The 23,143-nt window shown below is 40.0% G+C and overlaps 1 long non-coding RNA gene across 1 annotated transcript in view; it reads right to left on the bottom strand.

Moving 5' to 3' along the window:
- Window positions 1-244: 244 nt before the first annotated feature.
- Window positions 245-23,143, bottom strand: part of LOC139637114 (uncharacterized) — an 85,109-nt gene continuing 62,210 nt past the window's right edge. Inside the window, exon 5 of the long non-coding RNA XR_011694533.1 lies at window positions 245-358. This is a non-coding gene — a long non-coding RNA (uncharacterized lncRNA). The remainder of the gene's footprint in view (window positions 359-23,143) is intronic.

Genomic DNA, 23,143 nt, shown 5'->3' with positions numbered 1-23,143 from the left:
AGATCAGTATGTACGGTACAGGATGCCATTGTAATGCTGTCAGTACTTGAACACAATATGTAATGTGAGGTCCTTTAATGTGCACTGAAAACCTGACACACAAACAGAAACAGAACACTTGAAACAAACAGCACATTATACAGATGTAACTTCAATAACTGCAGAGGATGGGCTGTTTAGTGAGTAAAGCACATGAACCACAAATACCATAATCTTGAGATACAGATCAGTTTAAATGATTTTGGTTTGGATTTAATGTTCCCAGGGAAAATGTTGTGTTTTCCTGCTGTAAGAACGAGCCGCTTATCGTAGTTTCTGACAACATCCTGTTGTGGTGAGCATGGTTCAGAAAATGCTTCTGGAAATTAAAAGAGAAAATGGAAATGAGTTGCTGATTATCAATCCACGTAAATAAATAATTAAGCTGCAAAACAGAACTTTTAAAATCCAGTTTTCACATTTTTTTATTCTTATTTTTGATGTTTAAATCAGATTATTTACAGCCACTTTGTGTAGAATTAAAAAAAATCTTCAATATTGCTGAACTAAAAAGAAGAGATGAGGAAAATAAAATCAGTGCTAATTCCTGCGACTCATGAATAAAGACTACACACATGTTTAAAACTGTGTGTAAAGATGACATTGTGGTAAAGAGGAAAGCTGATTTACTCTGAAACCAATTTCTACTCCTTGGAACTGAACCCCAGCACAACAGGGATCCATTCATTCAGTAAAGACACAGTCACACTGCTTCATTCTGTCCAGTCACACATCATTTTCAATATGAGGAGTTTATTGTCTGAATGGGACTGATGACGCATCAGATTGCGGGTATCCAATCAGGCAGAAGCTTTGACATTTGCTTCGGTAAACATGGCTGCAAAAAAGTGCAAAAAAGTGCAGCACATTAGGGAAAGCACACGCAGCCTAACAGAACAGTGGGACCAAAAATCAAATCAAGTACTATGCACCGCATCAACATTTCATATTCTGGCTGTGAGAGTTACTTAATAACCAGAAAGCAAAGTAAGGTTAAGCAGTGTCAAGTCTACTGGTCTGAGCGAGCAAATTTAAGAAGAATGACTTTGGCTGAGACAAGCAGTAACCAAAGCAGCGGGAAGTTTACGGTGAGAGGTCACATGACAGAGGGTTTTTCTTCAACACATCTATTGCTCCAGCAATTCAAGACCAAATGTTGGTGTAAGCAGTGGTAAAGAAAAGTGTGTGTGTTTGTTTGTCAAAACTCCTACAGAAAAACTGCCCGAGTAATTGACAGCAAAGGAAAGAAATATTTAGTTAGAAAGTGCACGATGTGTATGAGTATGTATACCCAACCCAGGAGCGTGGCACAAGTACAGTTGGACGTTTAAGAAAAATGACCCTGAGCTGTTCCAACCCTGTACTTGAAAGGCCAGTTTAGGTTAATGAGAGTCACTGATAAAACAAATGACGGAGGTCAGAGAGCAGCGTGCACGTGGGGAGAAGATTCAGGGTGGGACAGCTGAGGAGGAATAATTTAATGTGGTGTAACTGGATGACAGCACAGACTTCTGGGTAAAGGCCTAAAACAGAGTTAAGGATGCGAGGGGCAGGGTGGGTGGGGGTGGGGGTGGGGTTGCTGCATGTCACGGTGCCAGAGACAACTCTAAAACAAGCAGGTTTAGAGTGAACAAGCTTGTTCACTCTAAAACAAGCAGGTAACTTCCTGGTTAACTTCCTGTAGTGTCTGTGAGCAAAAGCCTTTTGCCATTGTAAAGGAAGTTTCCATGCATGCACTGTGTCCATTTAGTATTCTGCTTATGCCAAGGTCGAGCAGGTGAGGTCTCATTTTCATACAGTCACACCACTGGCAATGTCAATCAAGCCCATGTGAACAGGAGCAGGGGGATTAAGAGTGAGAAGGGGCATGGGACAAGACTGAGCCTTTCCATGGTTAATGGTGTGATTAATAATAAATCCCCTGTCTAATTATGAAATGGTCATAACTAATGAGATATCTGCCACCCGCTTTCTAATGAGTGCATTACCAATTCCACTCACTCTGTGCCACTGCCACAGAACCGATAACATCTGCATATGTCGTGTTCCTTGATGCTTGCACAACACATGAATATGAAACTTTGTGTTTTGCACACACTGTTCCCGCTAACAGGTGTTGAGGGAGGGAAAATAATGAGACCGCTCCTGTATGGATTTGTCTGAGCGGCTGCCCATGTCTTTTATATTGTCTTTGACTGTCTGCAGCTCAATCCCAGCAAGGAGCCTCAACATTTATCCAACCCGCCTACATTTGTACTTTTATGGCTGTCCCAAGCTGGCTAGGATAGAGTGGAGAGGAAATAAATAAAATAATGGATGAAACAATCATAAACAGAAGTTTCATCAGTAGCTAATGTGCTCAGGAAAGACAGGTTTTACTGTCTTAAAGGATAAGTCTACTTTCTTATTGTTAACAAATCCCATGAAAAGACCAAAACCAACAATGAATTTATCCAACTAACAATATTGTCTGTCAAGCCAAAGCCTGAAACAGCTTATTTCTCTGTGCCATGGAGCCTCATTGTTGTTCAACAACTAAAAACACATCAATGAAGCACACTGTTGCACTGGATGACATCAAACCTACTCAACCTCTCTCAATCCTACATCACTGTCTTTCTCAATGCTCATCAGCACAGCGCACGAAAAAAAAGTTACCTGTCGTCAAGGTTGCTAAGCGACGGGATGTGATGCAAAGGCAGGCGCAGCTGGGGGCGCAAAGCAAAAAATCCTCTGTAAGAGTGTGTTTCATTTCTTTATTCAAAAGTTGCATAGTCTCTCTTTAAGCCCACATGGATAAGAAGCTCTTCAATTGCTCAGAAAAAAAAGGATTTGACAATCTGCATTTCCATGGCAACTAGGCAAACTCCAACAAATGATCTAATGATCCTATGATCCTGGGATATAATCAAAAGCTACTAAATGAACCGTGAGGTGACATCGTCTTGTTAACTGCTGTTTCAGAGACTGAATGTTGAACCTTATATCAACCCAACAATCAATTAAAAAAGAAACGTGCATCTATTTTGTAGCACACACAGAATGTTTCGGATGGTGTTAGACTTGTACATTTACAGTTAAACAGCAGACACAGTTAAGGTAAGTCGACATTCATATCAGCAAGTCTTCTGTTAGTGCAAATTGCCCTTCGGTATCCATGGTCACCAGCGTTTCTTGCTCATGGCAGAGGGGGAAGTGTGTCCCAAAGGTTACCTGCTTCTATACCCTCCCCCCTTAATCCAGATTGCCCTCCACAGCCTCAAGTCTGACTCCACACAGGGTAACAGGGTTAGTGGGTAGGAGTCAGTTTGGGAAAGTGCCTGAGCGTTAACACCAGAGCATGAGCGCGTGACATCATGTTTAGACAGCTGGAGTTCAACCAGCTTTAAACCCCTTCGGCTCACATGCTGTAGATGGTCCGATGACCTCGTACAACATGGTATGCACACAGACAGAAACATATAAATGGATATAATGACCACCTGTCAGCACACTTTGATCTTGCACGTGGACACAGAGGAAGACACACATGCTGATACTTGAGGGCTGCAGCTCATTTGAGTCATTAATTCTCATTGACAGGCAAATATGTATTATTCAACTTTACACCATAAGTTAATTTGCCACGATGAGGGGGAATTAAGTTCATTGCGAAGTCAGAGTCCCACTCTTGTTCTGCTGAGTCTACTGCTTGACTCCACTTTGCTGTTAGAACATGTTTTAGTGAAATGCTCTGTGTTTGATGTGTTTTATTTATATCCTGTTGCTAGAGCAGAAAAAGAAAAACATTTAAACTTTCACTGCATGAAAAGACCCAAATCCACATGAGGCAACAGTAATAAACACCAGAGACTTTTGGACTTTTGCAGACTTTTCCCACTGATCTGGATAAATAATTTGGGATCAGGTGCCAGTGTGGAAAACAGAGAAGTCTCAAAGGTCTGCACCTGGCTGGACTACAAACCCCCCCACCCCCCTAAAACTGTGAAGACTGTTTGTGGAGCATCTTGTGTATCGGCCGTATCTTCGGATGAGTCTTTACTGGATGCACTCAAACACATGCACACAACTTAAACTGAAAAAAAAAAAACAACTCCCTTTCTGGTCCAATTGATCTAATTAATTTACATGGACATGGTTTGATTGACTGACATATATTCATATATTCATATATTTGTACATTGTCACCATATTATCATTATCTCATGTTTTTTTTTCATCTGTGATGCATTTAAATGCATATGTACACAGGCAAACACGCACAATGACTTTCAGATTATATGCTAAACGTCTGGATCTGGGATAAAAGTGAAAAAAAACCCCAGAAAAACAAGCCAAGCAACAAAGTACAACAATACTTACACTTCACACAGACGAGAACGATCCATGCTAAAGGCTACAGCTCTGTGTCAACTTGAGCAGATTTCAAGTAGAATTTGAATTGGAAATGTCCATATTTATCCATGAAACAAATGTTTGTACTGTTTCTGGGAAGTTTGCACACAGAATTTTCACACAACTGTCATCCATGCATTTCCACATACAGTACAGTCCCAAAAGTCAGCTTCAATCTTATTTGGCAAATGCCCACATTAAACCAGATTCCCCCTTATTTTATGCAGTGCATAATGTTGTTTTATCTGCAATTTTTTCCCACGGAAAATACTGGGTATGAGCTCGAGAATGTCTCAGAACTCAATGTCTGAAATAGATGGGGTAGATTCAAACAAAACATTTATGAACTCACAAACAAGACTGACATAAATATCAGGACTGAACTGTTTGAATACCTTTAGAAAAGGATTTAAAAAGGGACTTTTTCTTCTCCTCTGTCACCAAGTGCTTGCTTGTTATTATCTGGCACGATATAAAAATAAATTGAATTGAATTGAATTCAGATTATTGTTTTGGTCATACTGAGGTGTTTAGCACATTGGGTTTCTGCAAGGCAACACACGATGGAGCTACGACAATTCTTACAGGGGTAATGGTTTATTGTATTAAACATTTCCCCCTGCCCCGCCCACTTCCACCACTGGAAATACCACCCTGCTGTGTTTGAGAGATTTGCTGCTCCTCATTGGAAAGAATGGGAGACTTGCAAATTGATCCAGATAACTGAGAACTGCTTCTTGTGCATAAATGAGCTATTACTTTTAATAAGTGGATAACACCGACTGAGTGATTTGGTTAAACTCGCTGAGACCAATGATGAAAAAAGCCTGGCAGGGCTTGTTACCTAACACATTATGTAAGAGGTGTTGTGTGTGTGTGTGTGTGTGTGAGACAGAGAGAGAGAGACAGAGAGATGGACAGCAGATGATGGCAATCAGGGGAAGCAGTGGAAGTTTAGCAGATGATTCACTGCAAAAGCTGATGATGGATTAGGTCCACTAATACATTCAAGATATGACTTAATTTGTTACAGGCGTGCAGTGAGCTGCACTTTTTCACCGCCCTACACACAAAAACTGTAACCACATTCATCTTCATCTCTAAAGCTACTATGCAGGTGCAAGTTTCACAGGACCAAAGATGGGCTGTGTATTATGAAGAGAGACGCTGTGTTAACATTTCTGATTTACACAGTTTCTGGAATGAGGACGACATGGCAACATAAATTGGTTTCATCTATAAATTAAAATGCTGTTCAGTACCTTCTGCACACAGAGGTGTATGTAGGATGCATGAGGAAGTAAATTATATCCTGCTGCAGTACATAAAAGCAGGCCTGGGCAGGTCACAGCTGAAGTGTTGGCTGGTGAGCGGTAAATGGCAGAATCCACATATGATGCAGCCACACACACACACACACACACACACACACACACACACACACATACACACACGCACATACACACACACAAACACACACAGCGGTAGATTGCAGAGCAGCAGGCAGTGTGGAGGAGACACAGAATCTTCAATACTCCAGCCCTTGCATGGTGAGAATTCAGCAAAAGTAGATCAGCAAGCTGCAGTCAGTATGTTGCTCATTAGTCAGTTTCAAATTACTTTGTAGAGCTTATAATCACAGCTCATGCTCACACTCACACTGATAAGCCTGTAATTTCGGTTTTCTACTTACAAAGAGATGATTTAGTTTTTTGAAGCAGGGAAAGATAATCATTCACATAACCATAAGTGATATTAGAAGACAACTATAAAACAAAAAAAAAAAAATGTGTTCTAGTGATGATTATGTTGCTATATTTATATGCACTAAAGATTAACACCACTGCAATGTGACAACGAAGCAACAGTCAGTTTGAGTCTTTTACATGGGCGCAAAAATTGAACAATCTCAGTAAACATTTGTCAGCAGACAACAGTGGCTCCTGTTACAGGAGGCGTCTTCAGGACCACATTTTGCTGACACACACACAGACTCACAAGCTGGTAAATATATTAGGTGTGACCAACCCACTCGCCAGAGAACAGGCTGCTACCAGAGGACTGGATTATGTTCAATCACAACATGTTTGAATGTTCAAAGCCAATGTTTTCGTATTAATTGTTAATTTCACCATCCACATATCAACACATGCCAGTTACAGTGTGGTCATAGCAATATTTATTTTATTGTTTGTCTTGCTGAGAGTTAGACGAGAAGATTGATTCCACTCTCATGTCTGTACGGTAAAGAAAACACAGCCAACTCACTTAGTTTAGCACAAAGCCTGGGAACAGCGAGTCTGGCTCTGTCAAGACGGGAGCAGATTCCACCTGCCAGCAACTCTGAAGCTCACTAATGAACAGATTTCATTTGTTGTGTTAAAACAACAACTTGTAGTTTTACAAGGGCTTATGTACCAAACTATTTTTTTGTCAGGATTGGTTGCCAGGTAACCACTAAGACAAGGCCAAGAAACACATGACTCCTGAAAAATGGCAAATTGTCCTTTTTCACTTCCATTTTTGTGCAGATTAAACAAAGGGCATAGACCTTATAAATGAGTGAGCTTCAGTGGTGCTGGGAGGCAGATTTTAGATAGAGTCAATTAAGCTTATCTTGTTTCCAGTCTTTATGCTATGCTAAAATAAGTGGCAGCTTGCAGTATCTTCATAGTTGATGGACAGACGTGAGTGGTATCAGCCTTCTCATTAGTTATCACACACACACACACACAAAGATGAGCTCCATCTATACTGGCATGACAGCTGGACGTTCTTCTCACCACCTGCACCTCTACGCCTTCACTTTCCGCCCCGCTGCATTAAGGTGCTTCCTGCACTGGCACTGACCGTTGGCACTGGACATAAACTGTGTGCTGTTGAATCATCCAACACACAATTCCCAGGGATATTGGACTGATCTAACAAAGACAGCATATGGTTCGATTTGTGTTCCGCTGTTCAAAGTACCTGATTGTTGTTTGTCCTTTAATCCTCATTTCACTGTCTCCGCCGCCACCATACACCACCGTCCTCCTCTGTTTCCAGTTTACTGGCATGGACGAGACCTCAGAAGTTTTTATGTGGTGCACAGCGTTAAAGATATGAACATATTTTGGTGATAACCTCTATAACTAACTTTAACCAGTGATAGTTGATGTTGATGTTGTCAGCCTGAGTTATTTCACCAATTACAATACAATGATGTGACCGTGTTTCCACACTCTATCTACACACATCTGACATATTCAGGATATATTCATCCGTTATTCTAATGGATAAATATATATTCTGTCCTATAATGTTACAGCATAGAGCAGCAGTTTCAACAATCATGTAAAATGGGACTAGAACATTAACAAACATCATCTCTCTAATTTATGTGTAAACAGCTCAATCATGTTTTTTTTCATGAATAGATGAAGTGCAATAATTGCATTGCTCCATGCGTACAACAGTTCGTAATGAACAACTCACTCAGTGTTCATTTATATCTTTTACACTGACATGTGCCTCATTTCTATTTCTATATTCTGCAGCTATCAGCTTTAATCTTTTAAAATGTAGCATGCGTACGTTCACCTGCTCAGCAGACATTTCACCCTTGATATCGCCAGTCACCTCCTCGATCTCTTTCAGTTCATTCCTCTTCACGCTGTTCTCGCTGTGACATGTGTTCCCTGCTTCTTTACAGGAGTTAGGAGTGAATGTCAACTTATTGCTGCTCTGCTTTTAGTGTTACATACATCAAAGACTGAATTAGGTGCCAGGCTTTTTATGTCTATGCAGTAACAGTGTTACCCAAGTGTGTGTGTGTGTGTGTGTGTGTGTGTGTGTGTGTGTGTGTGTGTGTGTATGTAAAGAATGAAAAATGAGACAATTTCAACACCACAACCTCCAATCGATGGCGTGGCGTGCAAGCGTAGCATTAGGCAGGTGCTTGACTACTTTGGAAAAATCACACTCAGAGTTCTCAACTTGGATAAATGGTTAATATGTAAAAGTCAGAGGTGATTCCTAATCATAATGTCAGAATGATGTTGTGTCAGTCATAGTGATGGCTGTTTTTAAGAGGGCTTGACTCCTGCCGCATCAGTTTTTCAGCTTCATAGAAGCGAGTGCACATCATGTACCTGCGTGGCCTGAGAAAGCCCCCGTGCTCTTAAATCACCCTGTGAGCAGCCCTGATTAAAGTGGTTTCACAGCTCTGGCTAAAAGTCTGGGAAACATCTATCATATTACAGCTGATGCAGAAGCTTTTAGAAAACTTGCTGTTTACGATTTGATCTGACTGCCTCTTATCACAATCAAATTCAGGGACGTTTATATCCCTTTCATGAGAACCATTTGGCATTTTCTACCATGCAATCAACTGTGTAAAGTGTAAGGGTATCCTGCCTGCTTTCTGCTTTCTTTCTTCAATTATACCCTTTCATAAATGCTGCACATCAAGGTCTCAGTCAGCCAGAGAGGGTGCAAGGTCAAGACACACCTGCACTTAAAAATGTCTGACAGGAGACACCAATAAAACTCTTCACCAGCCAAGGTGGTAAATATATTATGGGCCTTTATTCACAATAAGATTTGTGGGACAATGGTGATGATGTTACTTCCCCAGATAAATGTTGCTTGGAGAAGCTTCAGCAAGTGAACAGATGAGTGGAGCTCTACTAGACAAAACCACACAAACACACATGAAATGCACATATGACCAGGCACGTGTTTGAGGACTGCAACAATAAGACAAACATATATGTAACTACTTTTTGATAAAAACAAGCTAGCCTTGGCTTGTCTCGTCACTTTATGATAGCAACTCAGTGTAGCCTCCAAACTGCACTGAAGACATAGCGCTGCTCATAGGGAGTATTATAACCCCTTGTCTTGTCAATGCAACAATGGCCAAAACTCTTGTCCAGCAACAATCACCGCATCCTGCAAGAAACCACGTTCAGAGGCGGAGAAAACTGAAATAATGGGTTGAAGGTCATCACATTCAAATATTGCAATATTGTTTATAATTAACTGCAGTCTATATATTGTTTTCTTTGACTTGCCATCAATATGCATCCTTTTAAGCGATTCATATATCATCTACTGACATTCAATAAGAACATTCTTATGTCACTTATGACTCTTCACTATAAGGAAGACCGAATGATAGATTGATAGTTCAAGTTGCAATAATTTTCCTAAAAGAGGAATATGAAATAACTTTTCCTCTAAAATGGATTTTTAAGATGATTGTACTTTTTGTTGCACAAGTCATAATTCATGCTTCCTTTTGAATCAAGAAAAAACTAGTTCTCTACATTAGTAATATATGTGAAGCCACATATGAGATTTCCGAACAGTCCAGCAGTAATGCATTAATTGTCAAAAACTAGATGGTATTGTATTTACAAGTGTCACTGACAGCATGGGAAACTATAACCCGCTTTGATCTACTGAGAAAAAAGCTCTTCAAAGACCTCTGAGTCCAGCACACCAGGGCATCTGTTCTGGGTTTCACTTTGGCCCACAGTATGCACATGCATGCCCACGTACACGCACACAGTCACATACACAGACATTCAAACACAAGGGCATCTTGTCAGAAGTAGATCCATACCAAGTCCTGTGCCAGAGCCCCGGAGCCATGAGATATCTTGTGCCTAGAATTTGTTTGAATATATTAGCCAGTTTGTTTGGCTGAAGTGAATCTGAAACAAATCTCTGAAATGAGTGCAAATTATTCATTTATGTGATAAACTACTCTGCTTTATCTTAAGCAGAATAAAAACAGAGAAAAATGCCCTAGATCTGCAGTGAGCTGAGCTTAGCGTATTGTCCAGTTAATCAACTGGAAGTCGGTGTTTATATTGGACTTCTTTTGTAATACAACAATTTTACTTTGTTATATGAGGTTGTATGCACTATATGATAAAATAATGTCAATCAAATCAACAAAAACTTTTGTGACACATTTGAAACCTGTGAATTTCATTGATAATGATGTCCTTCTGCAAAACGCTCATTGTCAGCATTGGTCAAACGTGGTCATGCACACGTGACAAATATTGACATGCTTACCTAACAGTTTCCTACCCTTGCAGCTTGCCCTTGTATAGATCGTCATGCTTTCAAAAAACAGTTGGGATGCTTTCGTTGCATTCGCTGTCCCTCCCCACAGTGACATTGGTCTGCTGACTCATAACATCTATGACTTTGAGAAGGATAAGTGGTTGTTACAACCGTCATAGCGTGAAGTGCAACATGGACCAGAGGGGATGAGGAGAGAATTCAGGGGATACATTACATATGAACCACACACACCACTGGCTGGAATGGAAAGGGTGAGTGAACAGCTGCAATATGATCACGAGTTGCCCTTGACTTACAAAGGTATGACATGTCAGAGACTGTAGCTGTCATTATGCCTTAGCATAGTGAAGCCAGGTACATCATTACCAAAATCAAATGGGTTACTGCATAGCCTACAGTATGAGGTCAGGTTTCAAACTTGAATCAAACCTTAACTTTGAATTATATTGTCTTCTGTGGCGACTTCAGTGTTTTGATGATGTTTGCTACTGCAGATGGAAGCCGCTGTCAGCAGGCACAAGAAGAAGATGGTACCATTTGAATCTTGCTCAGAATCACAGGTGAAAGTGCCCTTGAGAAAGGCACTGGTAGTAAGAGTACTGATGAAAAGAGTACTTTTACAAAGTGCACTTGTCCTTCTATGATCTGGACAGGTACAAGCGCTAGACTTATTTACAGAATGTGGCTCTATACAGAGTGAAAATGTAAGAGAACAGATTGTGTTTATTTTTTTACTGAATTTTGGTTGAACACGGGCAGGTTAGAGTGGGTTCAGCTGTGCCTTCTGTGCCACTGTTGGATGCCATACCAAGGCCTATATTTGTGTGTCCATATGTATGTGACTGTATTTGAGGCAAAGCAAGATGGAAATGTTTCTATACTGTTCGGTAGATTATTCACTATCAAGGCATTGTAGTTTAGAAGCTCATTATATATTTGTCTATCTTCATCTGTAAAGGACCCAGTAATCAGAGTATAGGCAGCATGTCTCATCTCTTTAATTTAACTCATCACATTAACAGTGCAATGAGACATTTTGATGTTATTTTTCATGATCCCCTCTGAACAGAATGTATCTAACTCTTAATATGAAGACTAGTGGACTGCATTGTGTAGGTGTGAGGCTTCCACTGGCACCACAGTGCAATAATTGGCAACTGTCAGGATAAACATCCATCCAAATCAAACAATGTGTGCGTGTGTATATTTATAGCTCCTTGGTTATGTTTTGCCAAGTTGCACTGTGAAGATGTCTTCACAATGCAACTGCAATGAAGAACAGATATAAAAGTTAGAGTGAAACAGCCTAATACAGATTTTGCAGTAACATTAAGCAGGGTCTTCAGTGAGCAGACGGCTGATGGCGTCAAAGCCACTTTTGTATCCACCTCACTGCTGAGAAACCACTTTACTTTAGTAGACGTCTCATGAAAATCTATTGCTGTGGAGTGCTCATTGAAGATATGCACATTTTTTATCTACATGGAGGTGTCACAGCAGTAATGGCCTTTGTGGGGTTAACACATTATTTTAATGACTGAATAGTGCACTTTCAGTTTCCGCTCAACTTTGCTTCGAATGCTGTAAACCTCCATTTTTAGAGATGTGAGTCATTATTTAGCAGAGGCAATCAGCACCCAAAAAGCCCGGATCAATCGCCCAAACCCCGAGATACCACCACGCCCCATCATTTCAGCCACAATGGAGTTTGAATTTTGGCAGCAAGCATCACTGGGCTGTGTGCTCAAACATGGCACAGCAAGTGAAGCCCTCATCAGAGGCTGATGGCTGATAGCTTGTGTTTGGCCTCTACTCTGTTTGAGCAGGAACTCGGATGTGTTCTGTCCGAGGCTGTTGAAAACCAGTAGGAGGAAAGAGTAAAATCTGTTTCTGATTTCTAATCAGATACCCTGCATTTGGTTGAAATCATTTAGTTATTTTTTAATAAGAATATTTTATATTTGTGATTATAAGATAAAGTTATGATTATTTTATCTTCTTTTCTTTCTTTTGGCAGACATATGACTTGTTTTGAGGTTACTTGCACTCATTTGTCATTTTGAGGTAAAATATGTAAATTCTGTCTGAAATAATTCTACTGGTATTATTTAGACTGATCAGTGTTAGATAATAATAGAATTAAATACTGGATTGATCTGAATATAATATGTTTTATGGAAATCATGTTCGAAAAGGTGGTGGTTGTATTATATTTGAAAACCAAACATTCACATAATTTAGCCACAACAGCAAATATTGTTTTGGAATGGTGAGAAGACAGCTGTACCACTGGCTCCTAGACAGAGCTTCTTGCATGGTGGGTTGTTAGGCTAGCAAGGCTAACAAGTGTTAGCTGGTTTTTTGACCAGTGGAAAAGGAGATTTAGACCCACTAACAATGAGCTGTTGTTGGAAATGGAAAAGGGCACAACTGACATCCAGTCACTCAAATCACTCTGCAGTAGATGCGGTATTTATCGGCAGTAATTTAAAAACAACACAGTAATTTTCACCCCTTCTCCGTCACGTCTTTCAGAGCACACAAACACTGTAAACAGACCTGTCAACTGTGCAGCACGGTGACACACTTCGGCAACACTGTGCTCGTGGATGAGAGACTGAGCGCAGCCCAAAATAAGTTTTAAAAACACACAATCACTGATCCAAGAGTGTCCCATGACACTTAACAGAAGTACCAACCCGAGGATGAGATGAGAGGGATCTGCTTTACCAGTCTGCACGGCAGCTGGCAGATCAATCTTTCTCCCCTGCGTTGGTGGGTGTGTGTGTGTGTGTGTGTTTGTGTGTGTGTGTGTGTGTGTGTGTGTGCGCTCCTGTAAATGCTTGTGATGGTCCCTGCAGTTGTGTGCGTCCTCTCAGGCAAACTTGGGTGGCAGTGTTCAAACCCCTAACCCCCTAACCCAGCATTCAAAAAAACTTATACCTGCTAATTTTGATGTAAAAACGGTATAAGAGTAATCTACAGGAGTTCCTGATGGCTTGTGTAACGTGCTTTGAAAGAAATAAATTAGTGCTGAGTAAAAACGGTAGAAATCATCGTTTTTATTGCTGAAACACAGTGGACCACATCATGCGTTATTGGTGTCACATGTTGATGAAGATGAGGAGCTTAAAAACACAAAAAGTGTGGAACAAAAATAATGAAGGCCACTTCCAAGAATATGAGCATGTGACAAGCTATACAAATGCAGAATTTACATTCTGCTGAAATATTTTATGTTTCACTCTTATGAGAGAAAAGATGAGAGCCATCCTCTTTTTGACTGATAGTATTTCACAAACACTTTCCTAACATAACTTAAAGTATACGTATAATAATTATACTTGTAAGTTTCTTTTCTAAATATGGAATTTGGGGGTTCTTATGGTTTTCTCAAAGTTGTCTTATATTTGGACTAATAGTGGTGGTATCTGCTTTTTCATACATGATGTTTACTCCATACCTGTGTAGCGGACAGACCTGGTCTGGCATCTGGCATGGAGGAGTTATGAACCTAAACTTGACACCCTTCTTACTCTTCTCACCATCAAACTATCACATTGATAGGAAACAGAGATGAAGGATCCTTCTTCCGCAAACAGACCAGCTTTTTTAAATCATCAGATGTATAGTATCATAAGTAGTAGTCTGTCCTTTGGTAGTATAGCCGTCTAGTAAATAGCCACAATTCTCCCACCATTGCCCAATTCATTGCACAATTCCTTTTATCAGCTATTGATTAAACCTGTCTCTCTGCTCCATTTTTCATCTTAATGATCCGACATTGCATTTGACCTGTAGTTGGTGGTATACTTAGTACAGTTCTTTATTTAAACTCAGTCATCCTGTTGTGTTCCTTTGAAGCAGAGACCAAGGACCCATTGAATTGAGAAGTCATGGTTTCTGATATTAGACTGAGCATAATAATCAATAAATTCACTTATCAAAGTTCTTCTGAAAACTGAGAGGTGGTGCCCCACTTAACAAGGATTTTTTAATTATAAAATTGTGGCCTTGGAACGCAACACCTGTGAATCCCAGGGCAAAGGAATTGACAGGATATTTACTCCATCCATCCATCCATCCATCCATCCATCCATCCATCCATCCATCCATCCATCCATCCATCCATCCATCCATCCGATTTCTGCCTCTTGTCCAGGTCTTGGTCCTGGTGGTCCCCATCTAAGCAATGTAGCACAGATGCCCTTTTCCAAGCTAATCTCTCCAGCTCCTCATGGGGGACCCTGAGAAGTTCCCAGGCCAGATGGGATATGTAATCCCTCCAGCGTGTTCTGGCCCTGTCCCAGATTCTCCTCCCAGTTAGACATGCTTGGAATACCCTGACAGGAAGACATCAAGGCACCATCCTAATCAGACACCTGAACCACCTAAACTTGCTTCTTTAAATGCAAAAGAGCTGCAATTCTACTCTGAGCTCATTCATACATTGGTGAACTCAGCCACTCTGCAAGAAAACTCATTTCAATCACTTGTATAAATATGAATTTAATTCAGATCAAGGCTTATGACCATAGGTGAGGATTGGAAACTGGTAATTTATTCATTTGTTATTGATTTAATTAAAGATTAGGTTAGTAGTCAGCAGGTTGTTAAAGCCTGGGAGTGTTTGCCTTTGTCTGAACACATGCCTCTGACTGCAAATGTGTCATATTCAATGGCCACATTGTTGGGAATGTCCCCTTCACTATGTAAAAAAAATCTGTCCCCGCCACAACAAACTCCCTTTAATCGAGACAATCAGCTGCACCACAAATAGCCTCCGAGCAGATGCAAATGAACTCTCGACGATGTTTGATGTTAGTTTGTTGCCCAGAGATATGCCACAGACAGTCTGCAGCTGCTTTGGATTGACAGCTCCAGCCAACACAAAACACAAATGGCTTACCAGCCAGCGGGAACACAGCCAAACAGGACTGTTTGAACCAACAGTGCCTAATCCTCCAAATCAAAATGACACCCTGTTGGCAACTTGGTGAATCTGTTTTTCAGTTTTGCAACTTTCAAACCACACTGGTGAATAACAATAAACTATTGACGTTTGGCTGAAAATCCATCTTGTTGATGCAGATATCCTTTCATGTCTGTAAGCCAAAGATGGATGATAAAGTATTACCCTATAAGAGCAGGGACCAGAAAATATGGTGATATACATACAGATTTCCTCATGATTAAGACTTTTTAAGCCAGAGTAGCAATTTTCTTCTAAAAAAAAAAGAGTTGGCAACATTGGAAAGTGATGAATAGCAGACAATGGGCAGACAAAGGCAACAAACCCATCAACAACAAATGCTTTGAGTACCACAACAAAACACTGCCACCAGCATGCGCAAGCTTTACATGTAGATGGATGGTGTAACCCATTGTTCATACATGGGGCTCAAGCACTGCAGAGGTAACAGGAAGCCATTTACTGTGAACTGAACTTGCTGGTGCTGCACACCAGAAAGAAGTAGTTATGTGATATACCTACAGGTACCTGAATGAGAAAAACTATGCATAGGCACACATCTCTTGGGAAATTATTATGCTGGTTAACAGGAGAAATGAACTGCCTGATTGGAGTTGAGTATGTGGGCTTGCAAAATCCTACAGAGTCTGTCACTTTGAGGCCATTTGAGTAAAGAGGGGTTGAGTGGGCCAATGTGTTACCTCAGTTTCATGTAACATTCAGGCAGCATGATTCTGATTTTTTATTATTTTCGGAGACTGACTATGTCCAAGCTTTTTGTGCCCTATTTAGGTCTGGTTTACCTATTTAGCACATTTACATTGTATTGAATGCAATTGCAGCAGTGCAGCACTTCCCAAAGCATGTCAAATTGGTGAATGTGGTTTACTGTGTATTCTGAGCGTGTGGTGTACTTGGCCTCTCCACCTGTTTGCAAACTGTCTTCACTGTCTGTAGACTTTACCTGGAGCCCACATTGCAATGACAGTGCTGGGAAAGTTCATTATGGATCATATGCACTGATGATTCAGGGCCCGATTGTTTAATTAGCATTTCCTAAGTTCAAATAGCATTTTACTAATTCTTTCTAATTAGTATTTTTGTTTTTACCATAATATTAATCAGAGGCATTACCCAACTTCCTCTAACGAGTTCTACTCTGCACTCTGCATATGAGATGATGATAAGTAATACTTTTATACAATTCTCAAATTGGCTGACACGCAAACCGGAACAGCCCATAATTAAACTTATAAGATGTTTTCTCATTTAGTTTTATATTCTCTCAATTTGTTTATTTAACTGCGCGTCCCCATAGAAGCTGATGAACAGAAGACAATTGGCTTACATGGAAGAGTGTTACTTTGACAGTCAGTGACAGCAGAATAGTTTACTCTGCTCAGATCAAAATGAAGCAAATGTGATTTTGATCTCAGCATGTCATGATGTTGTGCTAGAAGCACATCACTCTGTAATGTCGTATAACACATTTGGCAGCCATCAGCACCGCCTGATTGTTGCACAGATCATGCCTGTTGCAATTGTACTGTTTAATTCAGGGGGAGAAAATTACATCTGATGTATGGAACATGTCATGAATATTCTCTGGCTGTTTTCAGCTGCCACGTGTAGCATCTCCACGGCTGTCACCTTTTTTTCTCTCTCTCTCTAACGTCAGATATGTATGGGTGGTGTATATACTACTTTCCTGCCGCTGCACATTGCTTAACCAAGAAAAAATTGCGTTTTCCATGCAGTAATTCTTCAATTAAACTGCAATAGCTTGCAGTGTATCAGATGGATCCACAGTAGCTGCTTTCATTGAAGTCATTCTGATTTTTAATTTAAAAAGAAAAAAAAACTGCCTGCAACTATTACCTGGTACCTGTATGTAGTCATTTGCCCCCTTGCCATTACAATTACGGCTGCCTAATGGAAACCACATTTAATAATATACACAAGTAACCTTGTAGATTACATTTATTGCCTTTTTTTAATAGCATACATAACTATTGGAAGAGTGAAGGAACCATCGCAGGAACAAATTTTCAAAATATAATTTACAGCAACTAATGGTCAGTTGTAATAGTATATCTTACAAAAACTATAAGGGCACTCAGAGTGAGTGAACCTCCACCAAGGCCAATGTCAAACAACATATACCAGACTCAAATTCATGATCAATAATCCAGATCTGCTCCTAAATTAAAGGGGTCAATCCCTGGCCCATGCCCCATCCAACCAAGTTTGGTGTTAATTTATTCAATACTTTTTGCATAATTCTGCTGATGAACAAACCAACAAACAGATATGGATGAAAACATAACCTCCTTGGTGGAGGCAACTAGGTAACTCAGTAGAGTGTATACCTCTGCCAAGGCCAAACAATCCTACATTTCCCTCACCAGATTGGAAAACAAGGTCTTTGGGGGAAACTGCTGTGTACTCTGTGTTATAATACATTTGCTAATATGCAAAATTACCTATATTAAATAAGTGGTCATCCAGTCAAAGCCGATCTATTACGCTATTCCTCTAATATTGTGGAAGCTGTGATGTGATCCAACTCCAACACCACTGAGAAATTCACAGTGCAGTGTCAGACCCTTTGAATCATTGACCAAAGCTAATTTTTAAACAGCTTTTCATTAGTTTATGTTCATCTTTTCACAAGTTTTTGAATCATTGACCAGGCTGTTATTTGATCACCTTTTCAGCAGTAAAATGCTCGCTGGGTATATTTATGTTTTTGTTTTTTTTTTTGACCATAGCCACTTTTTGAATGTCTTGAACTGTTGACTAAAGTAGTTTCTTTGAATGTCTTTTCACCAGTTTATGATCGTCTTTTTACTGGTTTTTGAACTGTTGACAATAATCATTTTTTGAACGTCTTTTCAGTGTTAAAATGCTCGATGGGTCGTTATTCTTCAATTTACAATTTTGAAAACTTATAAGGAATAAAATATGTTATACAGCACTTTTATATGCCCCCAAATAATAGAAAATTAGAAGGGCAGAGTCCAGACCTTCGCAAAAACAAGATATTCCAGTCTGCAGAGAAAGAAATGCACTTTTATAGTAAATATCTGCCCAAACTGTAATGGGTTCTTCCCTGGCCCATGCCCCATCCCTCCAGCAAGTTCAGTGCAAATCAGTTTAGTACTTTTGGCATAATCCTTCTGACAAATATACAGACACGGGTGAAAACATAACCGTCTTGGCAGAGGTAACAAACAACAAACAGTTACTTGCCAATAAAAGTTTCAAGTCAGCTCATTACATGGTTTGAGGTTTGTGGAATTATTCCACAGTTTACAGCTTCCTGTTCTTTCTAAAGCCCCCCTGGACTGTGGCCCTGGTCCTCATTTTCAGCCAAAATCCCAAAAACAACATGACAGAAAGCATAACAACAGCAACAACAACAACGTCTAGCAGCCATTTATATAAAATTCCTGGGTTATGAATAATATTTGAAATTCTGCTTGGGTCAGTCAGCAGCGTGGCCGTGTTGTTTTGCTGACACAGGTCCTCATTAGAACCAGTCACTGATTAAAAACAAGCCCATCTCGTCATCCTCCCTATTCCCTCCCTCTCTCTCGTCTTCTCTTCTTCACGCTGTCCTTCCCTGTGCTGTTGGTTCAACATCAAAGGGACAAATTTGCATAGAGTGAGGAGGGAGTACTGAGAGCCAACCTTGTTTAGTTAGTCAGTGTTCTGGTCGTGCTTAATGGCTGCTGACAGATGAAAGGAAAACTGTTCCACTACCCAAACCACATAAGTACAGCCTCCTCTTCTCAAACTGGCATGATAAAAGAAAATTCTCTCAGTAAAAGTGAGCATCCTCACAACTATCTACAAGTATGCACATAATAATTAGGGGTTTAATGGGAACAATAACACAAACCCTTGAGCCACCATTTATGACCTGCGATGGGGTCCTTGATGTATAATTTACTTGTATATTATTACTGATTTCATTATCTTGCTCTTGCTATTATGTGCAATTTACCACTTAGACCAAGAGCTAGATGACTAAGCACAGATTGTTATAATGATACGAATGGATTATTAGCTAACATCATTACTACCTGACCACAATGTCACATAACTCACAGTGACTGTGTTCATTCTGAGTGTGTGTGTGTGTGTGTGCTTGTGTCTGCATGTCTCAGCATGTGTTTGAGCATGTGTTTACAAGGTTGCTATATGCATGCTTGCTATGCATCACTGATTTAGATCACCTGTAATGAGATTATGTCTTCTATTGCACTGGCAGTGCAAAGCCTGGCAGAGAGAACGCCACATAAATGACTATTTCCTTGACCTTGACATGTTCTTTCCACATTTGTGAGGTATTTTTGTTCCCAGTGCAGCAAACCCAGTACAAAGCAGTGAGGAAGCTGTGCAAACAGACAGGTGTTTTATTCAAATAAAGCAAGCACGTTTTAACAAAAAGACTCCACATGTTTTTATTAGTTTCTACTAGAGGCATGACTTGTAACGTATTGTAAATAATGTGGTCTGCGATTGGATCTCAAATGGGTCCTCAATGCATCTTGGGTGTGTTCACAAATGTACTTACAGCTGTGATCGGATCACCAGAGACGCATGTTAATGCCTGGTCTGAACAGGGACAAAGAGTGTGTAACCCTGCAGCTTTTGGAGAGCTATGTGCTGTCATCAAAGCTGACAGTCAGCTTGCTGTTGATGATCAGTCGGTACTTTTAAAACATATGCTTGCTGTGTGCTAAACTGCACTTTGTTTTCATTTTCTAGATGTGTGTAGTGAATGGCATTTTCCTGTGAAGTTTTTCTCTTTTTTTTCCCAAAGGTGGTGTGTTAATGATGTTAGCAACAGGTTCTATAAAGTTTTGGAAAAGGTCTGATTTGGCCATCAGTGGTAGGCCCTATGCCTGAGTAGCTGATGAAGATAACCACTGGAGCCTTGATTTATAAAATTGTCAGAATATTTGATATCTGGGTGAGTCAGGCAGAAACACAGGTGTAAATTGTACCTGCAGAGATGAAAGGTAAGACATAATAGCCGATATGAGTTTGTTTAAGATGTTTTTAAAATGTTTCTTATCTATCTGAAGCATCAAAAAGACGCAATTTATGAACTGGAAGTCATGAGTCAAATGTTTTATTTTCTCCTATAGGCTCTATCTGCAGTCAGGCTGAACAAACCTGGCCTGGTCTTTTTTCTCTAACACAGAAAAAAAAACAGTATGAGTACTGCCAGTAAATGAAATGCATGGTCATGAAAGTCATTCCGTAATCACCTATATGGGTGACCCATGAAAGCAACTACATGCAGTATATAAGCACTATAAATGACACTGTGTCCCTTTATTTATATACGGCCTGATGATGAAACTGACTTGATTCAGAGCCAGCCTACAAAGATTCTTTTAGTGTGTCTTTTGCCCTCATGGGTTCTGACTGCATTGAGCCACTTTACTGTCTTTAACGTGTGACCTCCATCAATATCCAACTCACCCCATTAGTGAATCATATCTCCTCACAGTGTCATTGTCAGGCCACGGTGACCACCATTTAAAGGATGAAGACCAGTATTGCACCAGCCACACATGGGTCATATATATTAAGGGCATTGCTGTGTCATTACTGGCCTGAGACAGTTAACTGGAATTGTATCATTTCTGTCCTGGGAGATTACAGGCAGTGATAATCTTAACCTCCTGCAGGACACCTCATGGGAACTGCCCTTTAATAGTCAAGGCAGGCTGAGGGTGAAACAGTGATGGAATAGGTGTTAAAGGCTCGTGTCTGTGTGTGTGTGTGTTCATTTTAACAGACGACCTCCCCTACTGCATCCTTGGTTCTGCTTGCAGCTGAGAGTGATTTCCGATTTCCATTTTGATGGATACATCTAATATAATCTCAGACAAGAGAAAGCCAATGAATGTATATGCAGGGCTCAGTTTCACTCCCATTTTGCTGTCACAAAAAGCTGTTATTAATTTTCCTCTATATTCTTTAACCTACTTTTAGATTATTTTGTCAAACTTTTGAGAGACTTCACCAATTCACTGTTCGCTAAGCTCCACCCCCGAACAGCGATTATTAAATTATGGCTTACCAGCCGCAACAACAATCTTTCTCTGCATGTCAAAGCAATGTGCTTAGGGCAGTAAGAGCGATACTCCATGCATAGGCGTTGTTTTTTGTTTTTTTTTACCCCTCCAACAAAAATGCAACAGCAAGAAATGGATTAAACTGTGTTTTTGTCTGCTCTAATGTAAGCTGTAATCATTAGCATGTGCGTCTAACTAGCTTACACTCCAGCCTCCAGCCAAACTCATTATTGGAGACAGGGTAGTTCCTCAAACACACTGGACTGTCCTCATCCTTAAACACCCTTAAATGTCTCTTCTGACTTAAAAAGTGAAATATACCATTTGATTATACAAATGAAGCAATTTGACATCTCTTTGGTTGTCCATGTATGTTAGATAAGCAGAGAATAGTGTGATCTTACATTTTCCTTAAAACCTTTACAACAACTAATTAAATCTACCCCCGTTATCATTGTAAACTGCATAAGATATGCAAGGAAAAGAAAGCTTGACACCTTGGTTTTCTTTCAGGGAGTCTATCTTGTTAGAAACAAAGCTCTCCTCGTGGACTGATACATCTGAAGCCAATCCCATAATAATTACAGGTTTCAGTGGACCAAAGTTCCCTGGTGCTCTCTTAATCCAGGCTCTGTGGGAGGCCTGGAGTTACAGCGTCTCAGGGGGGCGACAGTTTCCAGGGGCACCTGAGACACACTGTGAATAATCTGCAGACTTCAGCATGAGACAACACTAATGATATTCTGCCCTTCAGTGATATGTGGACCTGTGATATTTATGGTACTATTGAAGCCATCACTCCTTACCGTTTCATATGGTAATGTATTGGTTAAATAATCAGTTCATGAATATGGATTTTCCTGCTCTTGGTGAGGGAAAATACTTTTTAAAATGACCAAAAGGCCTTTGAAAAAAAGATTTTATTTAGCACTAATATGTAAAGAGCTTTACACATACCATTCACACACACAAACACACACACACATATGCCACCACCACTTTGTCAAGGTGAAGGATCAGTCACACCAATTGCATCTCCAATAAAAGGCCTTTTACAAGTCTCAAGAATTATGATCATCATTACAGAACTGACAAAACTGACTGGTTATAAGTAAAAAAAAAAAAAGCGGGACTGAGGAAAAAGGCCAGTCAGGCATTTAATCACAACCACATGACACCAAACTCAGACTCTTTCTTGTATTCAAGAAAACCATTGTTTTTATGCCAACAAATGGGTCTTTCTTAGAATTCCCCTTAATCCCCTGTGAGAAATTAGGTGTGAACCGAATCACTTTGATTTCAGTTTGCTCTGTTGAATTCACTTGTCTTTGTTTGCAATTCTTTGTTGTCTCCATTTTTTCACCACCATGTCTATGCCCTATTGTTAGAATGAAGACATGGATTTGCCTACCCTAGAATTTCATTTTAATACTTTTGCTTCGTGGCAGTATGACATTAACTGAATGGACGGATGCGTTGTATGTATTCAGGTTGTACTGTGCTTTAATTATATTTCCTACGGTAATTGGGGTTAATTTCTTTGATTTACTTTGGG

This window comes from Trachinotus anak, unplaced genomic scaffold (assembly GCF_046630095.1).
Source record: "Trachinotus anak isolate AG129_WGS33_773 ecotype Australia unplaced genomic scaffold, CSIRO_AGI_Tana_v1 ptg000019l, whole genome shotgun sequence".
In the NCBI taxonomy this organism is placed as follows: domain Eukaryota; kingdom Metazoa; phylum Chordata; class Actinopteri; order Carangiformes; family Carangidae; genus Trachinotus; species Trachinotus anak.
The sequence above is the reverse complement of the archived record's forward strand: the minus strand, read 5'-3'. Positions and strand labels throughout refer to the sequence as shown.